Genomic DNA, 14,771 nt, shown 5'->3' on the forward strand with positions numbered 1-14,771 from the left:
CGATGTGGCCGATGTGGCCGATGTGGCCGCGATGTGGCCGATGTGGCCGCAGCAGTGCTAAGGATGGCATCGCGAGTGGAGACATCCACAAAAACAATGCTAAATCGGTCCTCGATTCCCTTCAGCACGCGGGACGCCAGGTTCCTTACCAATGCACTGGCAATGCTCGACATCATGCGCCCCGCTGTCACGCTTGGTAAAGCTGGCCAGGCCGCGACATGCACGGCGTTTGACGACAAGGTGGCCGTGCACCGGTTCCGACACAACTGACTGACGCTGACTTCCAGGGTCGTCTGGAGGACGGGTCTGCCGTTGTCAGCGGTGCTTTGCATGGCAGTCCGGTACAGGTGTGCCGCAGGCACTCCTCTGATACACACCCGGGTGGAAACTCAGCACCTTCTGTCTTGCCAGCAGAAGGGCTTCCGCAGCTATGACGGGATGTTAGAGCACAACTCCATCCTCCAGAGCGCTATCACCGCCCAGCGACGACAGGTCACCGGTCAGCTGCCCGTTTGCTTCGTCGACCTGGCGAACGCATTCAGAGCCTCCTGCACGGGTACTTGCGGAGTGTGCTCACCCGACTCGACCTGCCCGGGGAGGTATTGTTCACTCTGGAAAATCTGCACGACGACAGCACGACGACGTTCACCACAGCCCAGGGCACGTCCGAGCCCACGTCTGCCACGTGCGGCGTGCTGCAGGGCTGCCCGCTGAGTGGCATCTTATTCCCCAGGGAATGGAGCTTCCGGTCCGAGCGCTCGACGCGCGCGATGCTCGGTCAAGACGCGGAGGCGTTGGATACCGCGCTCACCACGCTGGAGGAGCTATGCAACTGGTGCGGACTGAAGTCAAACGCGCGCAAGTCGGGGCTGCTGCCGATCGGCAGCCCGTCGCCGCAGCTGCAGCTCATGGGTCAGCCGATCCTCGTGATCGGCGAGCGGTGCTAGTACCGCTATCTGGGCCGACCTGTGGGGTGCACCAGGCTCTCATGTCCGCCGTTGCAGGTGCTGGCCGAGGCGGAGCACGCCGCCCGTCTCGTCTTGGACAGCGCGCCGGCGTTCATTCTGCCACGACTGACCCACTGCCCCCGGCCAGGTTTGCTCACCAAACGGATTCTGCGTCAGTTCGACGAGCTCCGCTGGAGGGTCCAGGGGTGCTCCAGCTACCCTCTCGCGCCTGCCTGTACCTGTATGTACACGTACCTGTATGCCGGCACCTCGCGCGGCTACGTCGGCCCCACCGAGCTCGCCTCCGAGGCCGACATCCTGTTTCTGGCGTCGACCTGGCAGCAACACCAGGCAAATTCATCAGCTTTCAAAAACTAAACGAAGCAGAGCACGTAGATAAGACGATAGTGATAGCCTTATGCGTCGAATGAACACGAGGAGGATGGAGATATAGATGGATTGATACTTCGGCAACATGCATTTATCGAAACAATAGCAGAAATGATTATCGGCAGGCAATTTGAACTCACTTCTGCTGTTGTTTCGATAAAGGCATTTTGCCGAAAGATCAACCAATCTATATCTCCATTCTCTTGGTTTTTCGGTGAGGAATAAGGCTATTACTACTGTCTCATCTATGTGAATAATATTTCTTGCAAATGCACTGAACATCTAGCAAAACAGAGCCTGTGTAACCGCAGCATTTCCAAAACATGCATGCCTTACCATTCACCTCCTTAAATCACGCAAGCGTCTGCGTTTTCTCAAGCGGCAGGCAAGTTCACAAAAGAACAAAAAACGTTTTCTTCGATTCGTTTTATAGAGAGTCCCTAACCAACGGCAAAAACAGCGCCGTAATGTAACTCTAGCCCCGAGCCGATCTGGACTTACCAGAGACAGCCGCCGACATGACAGTCAGCGCTGCAGCTACCAGTCCGTTCATGCTGATCGATGACTCCAAGCGCTGAACGACCGGGGTAGTCCGATTCGGCCTTCCCGAACGGCTTTGTCCCTCGTTTCCCCACCGCTCACGCTGGCCGACGGTGATGCCTGTAGACGTGGCCGACAAAGGCTGGTTTTGCTAATGCTGCTTTAAGCTTGCAATTATAAATGAACAGCGTATTTTACCTCAAGCTCCACGCAGTGAAAAATTGTCACTTCGGCGGTGAAGAATTTCATTCCGCTCTCTACAGCACTACGCGAATGCTGATAGAACGAACCGCCATCACCTTACCGTCTGGCGCCTGCTGCAATCAAAACTTTAAAAAATGCTCCAACCAAAATGGCAAATGTCTGAACCTTCTAAGAGGACACACAAGAGGAAAATGAACCTCCTAAACACCTCCGAAATGAAGGTATTTTAGGTTGGGGCTAAATCCGCGTGGCGTTGTGATGTGGCATACCTGCTTGGCTTGTAGGTCTCTTGACTTCGGTTTAGATACATACCTATACCCCCCAAAAAAATCTAGTCATTCGCCACGGAATCAGCTGATATGGCCTCGAGAGGTCACGAAAGATCAGCTGATTTTCAACCGTGGCCACCCTCCACGATCACACGAGCCATCTGGAGGCACAAAGCGCACCAAGGTATCGATGCTTGAAGCGTCGCAAGACAAATAGGTCAAAAGGTCATGTGATGCCAAGGCCTCACTGAAACGAAGATGGTGCTAGATGGGCATTGCTTTCGTAAATTATATTTCATAGAGCTCCATGCTGATGCCAGTGAGCTTTAGCGCGCACCTGGACTGCCGGCTGAATGCGACGACGCCCGGGTACGAGGACAATTTGGGGATCCTCAAAATCTCAAAATATAACTGAGTAGAGATACGGGATTTCTAGGAAAAGCAGATCTATATGGACAGTCAGCTGCGCAAAATTTTGACGTTCTTAAGTCATGACCTTCAGGCTAGATGGGATCAAACGATGTCAAACTTCAGATCGGTGACCGAAGTTCCCTCAGACCTCATAATGCAATAATTTCTCGGCATAGATACTTCTATCAACGAAAAGTTCACTGGTATTTCTTTCAAATCAGTAGCCGTATTCAACCTTCACAAGGTCATGGTAACCCAAACCTGCACTGCTTTTTTATTTCTGAAGCTTATTAAATGCCAAGGAATACGCTAGGCAACGCGTTCCTCAAAAACAAACGTCTGATTAGGGTAATTCTAGATTAATGACTTTTACTGAACTTAACGAAGTTAAAAATATACTTCTTGATCGCCCTGTGATCAAGAAACGCAAAAAGAGCGTCAAAAACTGCCACTCAAAGCAAGACCTCTAGTAAAAATGTGTTTTTCATCTCGACCTGGCCCTCACACATCACCCAATGCCTCTGAAATTAGTCGTCCTAAATGCGATTGTCGATTAAATGCTCATCTATGAGCTTTGCAACGTTTGTAATTTGGCGCTCAGTCAGGTCTTTGATCGCACCAAGCACATCCGGATGCTCACCAGATTGGTAACGTTTTTCATGAGAGCTCTAGGCTTTATTTTCATTGTTTCGATGAATTGCTTGCTGCACGAGACCTAGGGCTGTTGAGCGTTTTCACCTTCGTTCGACATCTTCTGGTCACTGTTGCAACAGCTGGAAATCACCAGTTTTAACTGCAGCAATGCTACAATACCGACTGACAAGTGGCACATGTCTTGCCCCATCCGAACCCCTCCCCCTCGTCAGCCCCGGCGGACACGCTGCCAGCCCACAACTGGCCTCAAAGGAGCGCCGCCGGCCCACAACTGATCTCGGCCAAGGTCAAGGCCAGACTGGAACCAGATATGCACCAGTGAATACCGATATATCTCGCCTGTTTTGCATCATATCAGGTCAGAGGGCTGAAGCTATTGTTACACTGGCTAGTCTGGTTATCTAAGGAGCCAAACAAGCCACATCAGTGGGAAAACAGCGTCACAAATGCCTCAACAATGGTTAAGGCATGTACTATTGTGGCTTAAATCGCATGCCATCTAAATGGTGAACTTGGGCCAAAACCTTACAAATTTGATCTGAATTGGATGACCTGACACGGCCTGATGATAATATGCGGATACCGTCCGCACGTGGTGACCACCAAGACAAGGCTCCGTGCTTTCTTAACACGACCTTTATTCATATTGTTCCTCTAATCCCTGTTCATCTGCCTGTATATGCCGGTCCGCAATCGCGTGACCGTAGCCTAATTGCATATTTGTTATTTGTCGTGGGAACTGATACACAGAGCACCGACTGAGGCCCGCCGCTCGTGCCGCACGCTCGCCACTTAACGCGACACCGTGTCGGCGAAGAAGTTGCACGAGTTATGCATATGTGAGACTTCCCTTTCCAAATGCTGTGCAGACAGATCAATGCTGCCGTATGATCCAATGGTGCGGGCGGTCTTAAGGTAGCGTGGACTGGTGGTCCTGGTTTAATGGTCATGATAGTGCGCTCAGCGCCAGAGACCCCTCGTGTCCAGCTGTGAGAAGGATATGCCATGTATATGCCAATGGACGGAAAAGAACCTGCATACGAAAGGGCGTAGTATGTAATATGTCCTGTGACCTCGCCAAAGGATCTTTTGCAGAAGACACAATGTGCGGCATTTATGCCCGGTATAATGAACACCTTGGAGACGTACGTTTAAGGGTAGTGTGCACACCACTAGAACACATGGCAGACCTACCCACAGCAGTGGAGCATAGCCCAACAGCAACAACTTAAAACTAAAAAAATTCACCAACAGCATAAGTTAACGCGGACCTGAAGATCTTAGGATTGTTGCACATTCGTAATCTTTGTCCAATGTTGGACGCACAAATGTCAGCATGGGATCCGGTGTTAGGAGCATTGGCAACATTATGCACGTTTAGAAGAGCCTTTTGGTTTATTGTAATGAACGCCGATGTCTACTCGTAGATTTTTTCTATCCTGATACCAGGTGCGGGTCATCGAAACCTCCCGGCTGAGCCGTGTGTGTTTTCGGCAGCCCTTAACAAAACTCTGTGCGCTGACGTGATATCCTGAATACGCGCGACGTTTGCGAGGCTCGCGCAGTGTTGGTGGTGTCTGATGTTCGCGGTAGATTGGTAATGCAACGGTCGGTATGGGTCATCATCATCATCATCATCATCATCATCATAATCATCATCATCATCATCATCATAACATTTCGGTTTGGCCGCCTGTGTTTGGCTCAGCTCATTCATGTAGCAGTTCTTAGGATGTGGAAGCCCGAATGTTTTGTTTTATTTTCTTGTGCTTCAGGGGCAGTGTCTGCATAGATGCAGGTGATTTTCTGGATTCGTGTATTTTGGTTTTCAAGTGTATTTTTCCTGAATCTTGCTTAGCCGTTTCCACTCAATCATTAACTTGCTTAGAACGTCAAAGTCTGTCAATACGCGTGCAATACGTCAAAGACTGTCAATACGGCAACGCGTGCTTTAAAACGTCGCTTAGCCAGTACCTCCCGGTGAATAAAATAGCGGTGCCTCAGGACAAAAACCGTAAAGTGATAACTCCGAAAATTCAGGTGCAAGAGGGCTGTCTTGCTTACAAACACATTTTACATGCGGCGGCAAGCGTATTGTCGAACTCTTGTCTATCAGCTTGCACTTAATCAGTTTAATCACGTTATCAGGTTTCAATTTTTGAGTAAACACACTTACACCGCTCGCAATCCCAGCACCCTGTTCCCGCACGGTGGATGATAATTTGCTGTGGCTAAAATTATCACTGGCCAATCGATACATCATATCAGCAGAAGAACTGTGAACTCATTGCACCCAAAAACCATCAGCAAAGCTCGCAGTTTCATAAATTTGCACCTTCGCAATGTACGACGATTGGCCGTGAATGTAATCATTACCGTCCAATTACATCTGAAAATGTACTGCACAATGAACATACCTTGAAGCCAGCGAAAGTGTTCTGCGCTGTCACATTTTCGGTCATGAAATTTGCAGAAGGTAGAAAAGACGCTTGTCGAATTCAAACATCGTTTCCTCTTTACCGGAAATTGATGGTGCTTTTCAAGCTTCCACAACTCCTCCTCCAGCCAACCGCTACGTACGTTGTGATCAGCAATCTCGTACTTGATGGACAACGTGCCGTACAACCTGACGCCGGTCTGCTTGATCTGCGACTCGTGCAGAAGTCACTTCGATAAAACCTAGATTACGTGCCAATGAACTTTGACGATCGCGCGCAGTGACGACATTTGTGATCTCCACATTTGTGCTTAAATTATTGTTCGTACCAGAAGCAGATGCGCTCACGGTGCGAAGACTTACAACGTGATCTGGGCTACCTGTCTATTAAGCACAATGCAAGTATATCCGACATTTTACACTGCATGCTTGGTGGTTAGTAGAGATTCCTCTTGTGACTGATTTGACCATGACAAGACTATGTTATGACCATGACTGTGACACTCAGTCCATGCGTGATGTAAAGCGACAGCAGCTCAGGCCAATTTAAGTGAGTGAAAAGCAGACAACAATGGCAACACGCGGCGAACTGGCTGTACTGTCTACGCATGCTTCACGTCAGAGATTTCGTCTAGAGGTTCCTTCCGTTCGGCGTGATGTGGGTACTAAGGATCTTCTACCGCGGTAGTAACAGCTCGGGCATAGCAGAAGGTGCCCACGACCAAATCAAAGTCCCGCCTCCAGTGATTCGTTGCCTGACCGATCACCAGAGCTGACATGACCTCCCCCTCCGGCTGAGCCCAGCCCCGTCACGTAGAACTGCAGCAGCACGATGGCGTAAGTCAGCACCGTGGACGTGATGGACAGCATGGTGGACAGCTGGAGGCGGCACAGGCCCATATCACATAGGGAGTCAAGGTCACGACGTACCGCCCTGCGGAACAAGTTCAGCTCGTGGATGACCTCCGGTGAGCGACTTTCTATCTCCAGCAGCAGGTCTTGGGTGAGGCCTACCAGACGCAGAACAAGTTGGCTGGCTTCGCACGGCCCAGCCATGGCGATGGCTTGCAACATTATGAGCCGGATAGTCATTATAAGCACAACGAACAGCGATCCCTCTTTTGCTGTGAACGCTAATATTAGATACATGCATGCGTTCATTGTGATTCCGACCAGCATGGTGATCAGCAGTTACAGTGTCATGCCAGCCGTTAACTGCGTGAACGCCTTGGAGAGTCCTGCCTGGGCCAATCGCACACGTCGAACCCGGGTCCAGTCCTGGCCGGAGCACCTGCCAGCTATGATTTCGAGCTCTGCGTTCACGACTCTTAAGCCACAGGCGACACGCTGACCAGCGAACAGGAACTTCAGAGGCGGTAAGTCAAAACAGGGGCAAAACATAAAATGGGCGAAGATTCCTACAATCAGATAAAAACATCCCAAAACTTCTTCGCAGCGAACATGAAAGGTGCTCAAAATCCATAGGAGGGTAAATAGTGAAAACAATGACTTCAGCATTACAATCCACACCAGAATCCCGTCAATTCTGTTCATGTTCTTTGCACAATTCGGAAAATTGAAAAGCGTCATCGCGTTGTCTAGTCTAGTCTGAATGAGTGCCATCTGATGTGCGAAGTAACGCTTACCATAGCAGAAATTGGCTGTGAGTGCAGCGTGCATAAGAATTAATTCGACCGCGACAACCAGCATGCCGAAACCTGCGTCAAAGATGGACTGCTCTCCGTTCAGGGCCTCAACAACGATCTTCACGATCTCCCTCATGTTTTCCAGCGTGTATAACGTCAGCAAAACGTAGACCATTGCGGAGTACAGCAGTGAACGCCAGCCGTTGGAGGCGTACTGGCCAGATGCCTTCAGCAGGCCGATGAACACCCGTGTGGCACCAGTGGCGGCTTGCCAACCGGTGTCCTGTGGTCCAGCGTCGTCATGAGAGACCACGGGAGATCCGCGGACAGGAATGCTCTTTGTGGCAGACACCCGCATTGCTATTTTGTACCTAAATACGTCCAGATTCGGGCAGTAAGAGTTTCCCCGGCACCAGGCGGTGACGTATTCTATATGACGTCACCTGTAGCTGTTCCAGCCCCAACAAGCGTGTAGACGCTGGGCTGAGTGCTAAGGTTGCAAACTGGTGAGCTGCCGTGCCTTGCCGTGACGTCGGGAATCCTTTCTTCAAAGTTGCGAGTCCTCGAATCTTCAGGCGGGTGTACAGGTCAAAGGAAGCAAAACATCGAGCTGGATGCACTGAATGATCTTGGAGAGTGAACTTTCAGAGCTGCTGAGAACTGTTAGACATCGTAGATCTTCCCCTCGGGCATCGATCTCCTGAGAGTCCTCAGCGGAGTGCCCAATCCAAGGCGAACCAGCAGAACGGCCTTTCCAACTGGCCTGCCAGTCCGCTGGTCGCCAGGAACGGCCACCTGCACGGCGCACTGGAGGAGGAGCCGAGGGTGAGCTCTCCCACGCTCAGGTCGTCCGCGACTAACAACAGGTATGTTTCGCCTCACGACCCAGGCCGGCCCTCATTCTACTGTGTCGTTTATTAGGATGGCTCGTTATGCCTTGCTGGCGTGCAAACATCGTGTACCGGCATAAATATTCAGAGTGAACGGTTAAAAGCAAGATCAATGAACTCCTGCGTAAATGGCGATGGCCACCAGCTTATCACCAGAGATTATTATTTGGACATGGCGTTTCACGAATGCATTCACTTGGTCGGCAATCAATAAGCTGCATGCACGCTGTCATAATGTCACGATGACTGTGTTTCCTTAGAAAGAACTTCCACTGCATTCGATACATGAGAACAACTTTGTTTGCTCTACCGTATGGCGGACATGCAGGCATCATGAACTACATTGCATTACCTGAGCCGATACTCCCAGCAGCAATTGTCTGAGAAGTTACTTTCTGAGGAAAGCCAGCGACATGTGACCAATTTGTGATAAGAACCATGTACCTTGGCCGTCAAACGAGGCCAAACCCATCAACGAACAGAACCAACAATCGGAAGCGAGACTCCTCACTGGACAATTGTCAGCAAAATCAATGGCGGTCGGCTGTAGCGCACCCCTGTTGGGCAACATCAGGCTCGGAGTGGCTACATGTCTGAAGAAAAGGACTATTAGCTATTGCTAGGCACACATTTAACAATGAGTTGTCAAATGTGTTCCTAACATGTGTGATCTATGTGATCTGTGTGATCTATGTGATCTATGTAAAAATGTAGTGTCACAGCCTTTCACAAATCAATCGTCAAAAAGCGTAGAACGCATATGACCAATGACAGTGTATTCATTGTTCGTCAGAACGCACAAATCGCCACTTAATAAACGGACCTAAGGCGGCGGCACCAGTGGCGGCGTCGAGGCACTATCCCGGCCACAGAAGAAAGACCACCGGCATTGGCGTCCAGTCGACAGCAACGGCTCGCCGCCGCTCTTCAGCTCTACAAGGTAGAGGGAGCACAGCGTCCGGTTACCGGCCGAGGCGGCGAGTACCGCTGAGCACAGCCACAGCACCGCAGGTGCTCCCGAGCACTGCGGGGTTGTGGTGTTCCCAGGGTATTTGCTAGTACTGTTGCGGCCCTGAGGCCCCGGTGTTTTTAGCTGTTGAGGCCCTGAGGCCCCGGTGTTTTAGCTGTTGAGGCCCTGAGGCCCCGGTGTTCTAGCTGTTGAGGCCCTGAGGGCCCGGTGTTTTTAGCTGTTGAGATCCTGAGGCCCCCGTGTTTTTAGCTGTTGAGAGCCTGAGGCCCCCGTGTTTTTAGCTGTTGAGGCCCTGAGGCCCCGGTGTTTTTAGCTGTTGAGATCCTGAGGCCCCCGTGTTTTTAGCTGTTGAGACCCTGAGGCCCCCGTGTTTTTAGCTGAAACGCGTGGGACGAGTAATCTGTGCATGGCCTTCCTTGTGATCTCCGCTGATGGCGGATCCTGGATGTCGTCATAGGGGCCACGCAACATGGTGTGGCCCCCTGGAGCTTGGGGCTTCCTCCAAAAACACGATCCTCGTACTCCGGCCATTCGATTTGAAAAAAATATTATAAATGCTGTTTTTTACACGTGGTACCTCTTCGCTGTGCGCACTCTTAGAGAGCTAGGCGTGGTACGTTTGTTCATATATAAATCGCGTTCATTGTCTCCAGATCATGGTGGGTCCTGTCATTTTGAGGCTTAGTATTTCGGAGAATAGATGGCAAAATGAGTTAAAGGTGGCTACGAAATACCGTCAAAATCGAGCTCAGCATTTGACTTTGAGTCTACTTACGGCTGGCCAGCTAGTTGATGTGATCATCTGGTCTCTGATGTCTAATGCACAATGCTTTCGTTGACTGCAATTAAGGAGCGCATAATATCCTAGGACATAAAATGTGTTAAAACGTGATGCACAGCTGTCTTACGTTTCATGATATCACACAGCTGCCATATGTTCCATAATGGTTTCAATAACCAACGGATGTCACATACGACATCGGTGGTGCGAAACATTGTTCTCGGTAGTTGCGCGTAAAAATTCATCGGAATATATTTGGCTCCCGCCCTGGAGTTTGGACGCCATAGGAAATCTCTGGTGTTGTTTTTGTTGTTTATTGGAGGTTTGGGGCGCGCCGACTGTGGTGGTCATTTGGCGCCCATAACGAGTTTTGTTTTACCTATCTAATGATCAGCATAAATGGTTCCAAAGTTGACGTGCTTGAGAAATAAAAAGATCTGTTGAGCTCCAAGAAATTGTGAGATGAACACTTGCTCTAGAAAATTTAACACGTCTTTAGAAAATTAAAACTGCGCGCACGCATAGCTTAGAAGAACAACGAGGAGCTAAAGAACTTTCGAGATAAATATCTTATCTCGAAGCCCAAGTGCCCGGGGTGCAATACATGTTCTATATGCATGCCTGGGCTTTAGGGGGCTTCCATGCGAAGAAATGTGGTTTGCGAATTTAAGTGTAAACTGTGCGAAAAAACATGGGAGGTACGTAGTCTGTGTTAGGAAGTCATTGCGCCCTACTCGTTTCAGTTGTGATGAACTTCTGTGGGATGCTAAAAGCGAAACAGATAATAAAAACGAACCCTTTTGGCGACCATCTTTTTGACAGAACACGCTGAGATTAAAATCCAAGGGAAATACGAACCCTTTAACCCTTTTGGAGCTCAAAGTTATCCTCAAAGCACGGGACCATCCAGACAGGAAAAAAATGATGAATCTATTTTTTTAAGAAGTTGGCGACCAGACTTTAATGTACAGGACTCATCATGGACGATTATGTGAATGTGACTAGTGTCTTGGTGTGCTATACATGCTGGCTTAAAATCGCTTTCATGTACCAGTGTTACCTGACACTTGATAAACGATGTCTATTTCATTGAAATTGTTTGCATGTAAAAGTGATGCGTGATGCGAGATGCCTGTTTACTTGAAATCGCCTGCGGAAGTAAATGATGGTTCTATGCGTGATGCTTGTTGACTTGAATTCATTTGCATATGCGCATATTTTTCGCGTATTTTAATTATCAGATGTGCGCTGTATCGCAGAAATGACTGACAATTGCTCCTTGTGCAATCCCCTGCATGCTGGTGGTCTGTAAAAACTGTGGCTGGCTGTTTTTGAAACGAAAACTGAAAGGTCGAGCAGAATCGGCAGGCAACTTTGAATTTGCTACCGATGTTCTTTTCGATAAACGCATATAGCCGAAACATCACATTTATCTCTCCATTTTCCTCTTTGTTCTTTGGGCAATAAAGCTATTAATATTGTTTTATCTATATGCATAATTTTCCTCGCAAATGCACTTTATAGTTTGCGAAGAGCTGCCATCATGCCCACAATGATGGTGGCATGCCCTCTACATGTCAGTTTAAACGAAATGTTAAGATGTTGTCCGGTCACTAAGATCAGTCTAAATCAAAGTCATGCCATGACGCCAAGTAGACTTTAGTTGCAACTGCGTTTGGAGCTATGGCCAAATGCCTATCCTGCAAATGAATCGTGTGCAGGGTTGATGTGTGGTCGTGTATGCTACTCCTGCGATGGGACGAGCGTTCATTGCAATTGTCAAAGGGTGGGACCGCCAGCACCGCCTCGCTTGCACAGGATTGTGTCGCCGCTGACTCGCCATGTGGCCGAGTTTCTCTGTTGCCGGCGCAGTATCACCGCCTGCCGCCGTCGGCAGCTGCAAAGCCCGCCCGTACTCACCTGCGAACAAGAAACAAACTCGAATTCAGTTAGTAGCCTGCGCTGGGGAACTCAGTTGAAATCGCCGGCCACGACAGGATCCGATACCTGCCAGTCGTACACGCGATTTCAAACTGCGAAACCAAGGTGATACAGATGACTTTGTGGACTGGAACAGATATTATTTTCGGTTTTATTATTATTTTATTTTCGCATATCAATTTGATATTAATATGCGATATTATTTTTATTTTTATTATTGTTTTCGCGCTTGGGAGTTGGCCTGTCACCGACGCCACTTTTTTTCCTCTCTCCTCTCCTTCTCCCTTCCTTTCCGCCCACTTCCTGTAATCCCTGAGTTCCCCCTCGCCGAACTCGCCGAATGTGCACCAGCCTAACGTGTGACAAAGAAGTCATGAAATAGCACTTTAAGCTACCGTTGTTTTTCGCTGACAGCTGTCATTGCTAATATCGTCGCGACCGTTTGTGTGCATCTGCCGTACACGGCCTGTAGCCTGCATTTTTCTGACGGCTGTTATTGCCTCGAGCTTTGTAAGGTGCTTGAGGCTAATGTCGCAACAATCAGGTTAATCATGAGTCAGAAATACATTTTGCTCATCATGCTTCTTTGTGCTATATTCCGGAGAGTGAGAGACCATAGCAGCAGGGTCGCAGCTGTTGTAAAGTTTATACCCAGTCTCATAAGCTGCACACGTTCTAATAACATCAAATCCCGGACCAAGAAAGTGGTGAAGGCGATGATGAACGCAAAATCACCCTACTCTTCTCGTTTCTGTTCCGAAATGTCAGGACACTGCTTCCATGCGATCTGATGCTTTGAAAGGTCGAAGCAGACCAAGAATTTGCCCACCGTGTATGAACAGTACCATGACAGCATTGGCTGGGGTGGCGACGTCTTCAAGAAGACGCTGTACGTCCTCTACCACACGCTGGAGAGAATGTGCGATGTCTTGATATGTTTTGAGATTCACATTCGTTCCGATACGCCTAAAGTGTACGGTGGCAGTGTGTTCCTAGGAGGTCCGTGGTGCAGGGGATACCCCTGCTCTATGAACAGGAGTGTTTTGTGCCCTGCTCTATGAACAGGAGTGTTTTGTGCCCTGCTCTATGACCAGGAGTGTTTTGTGCCCTGCTCTATGACCAGGAGTGTTTTGTGCCCTGCTCTATAAACAGGAGTGTTTTGTGCCCTGCTCTATGAACAGGAGTGTTTTGTGCCCTGCTCTATGACCAGGAGTGTTTTGTGCCCTGCTCTATGAACAGGAGTGCTTTGTGCCCTGCTCCATGAACAGGAGTGTTTTGTGCCAAGAAAATATTATTTGTGCATGTTGCATTTAGCAATGAAATTCAAACTTGCAGTGCCGAGAGATATCATGTACTTAATCGCCAACGCAGTGTTCCATTTGTCCGCAATCATGCGCCGAAATCAATGAAGCTTATTCTGTAGCCATTGCACGTGACATTTCCGCACCGTTTGTTCGAAATGTTCAGCTTTGGCGCTTCACGAGGAAAGATAGTTGAGACCTTGAAGACGTGCCTGCAACTTAAAAAAACAAAGTTGTCGAGGCCAAAATGAAGGAACGCATGTAATTCAGTGTCACGCTGCTAGTTCTACCCAGCAGCACGACAGCTTCGCGAAATGGGGTCGGCTAGAACATCTCGATGTATTTGGAAATTATTTTACTGTTCTCGTTTGGCGGTGACAGTTTCTTAAGCATTATTGATAATTCTTAAGAAATGCTTAGGCATTTCGATAATTCTTTAATCAACTTTTGGTCATTGCGCAAATTCCAAACACTTTATCTACCTCTTCCGCTTTATCTACCTTTATCTACCTCTTCCTGCTTATGCGCCCACAGCCCAGCCCAAGTTTCTGCAATGGCACGCGGCAGTCGCGTCAGCTGGCATCGCTTTTGTACAAGTGCTGCTGCTTTTGCACCGGTCGGCCAACGCGGCACGGCTGTTCACACCCAGCGTGGTGTTCGTGCTCGGGTTTAGTGACGTCACGTGCGGGCAGCCTATCCTGCCGTTCGATATGCCGATTACGGCAACCTTGTCTACAGGAGTGGATGCGCCATGTCGGCGCGGTTTTGCACGTGTCCAGAGAAGAATACATCGTTTGATTGGTTTAATCGTATGTGCCAACGAACCAAGGACTTGTCACCCAGTAGCCACTGCTGACAGTCTGCTGACAGAACTCTCGGACTGAGTTTTGAAGAGTCTAACACCACGCGAAACGTGAAAACGTCAAAAAAACACACAAAGTTGCTTTGGGACGTGGAAACAGTCACAGTTTTGGGGGAAAACGTGGAATCGATCGCAGTTTCTAAGAAACGTAGAAACAATCGCAGCTTTTTTGGAAGCGTGGAAACGAACGCAGTTCTGCCCGCTGTGCATTCTGGGACCGAAGACATTTAGTTTAACTGCTGCTCCCTGCACGCCAACCGCACCTTTGGTCCGCGATACAAATCAGAGAACAGCAACGGCAGATGACGATGCAGAGGTGTTTCCTGTAGCACTCTGGCCCCTATCAGTCCCTCCGCACCCATGCCTAGGTGCGCTTGCCGGCAGCTGGGGCGCCGCCGGCCTTGAACCGCGCGAGTCTGGGTTCAGTGGATTGAGCGCCGCGAGGTGGCGCAGGCGTCGAGCGGGGGGCGGACCGAGACACGCTGCTCCGTGCGCAGTCTTCTCCCAGGGGCCGCCACCCTGACGGTG

The sequence above is a fragment of the Pollicipes pollicipes genome, unplaced genomic scaffold (assembly GCF_011947565.3).
Source record: "Pollicipes pollicipes isolate AB1234 unplaced genomic scaffold, Ppol_2.1 Scaffold_6052;HRSCAF=7182_pilon_pilon_pilon, whole genome shotgun sequence".
Taxonomy (NCBI): Eukaryota; Metazoa; Arthropoda; class Thecostraca; order Pollicipedomorpha; family Pollicipedidae; genus Pollicipes; species Pollicipes pollicipes.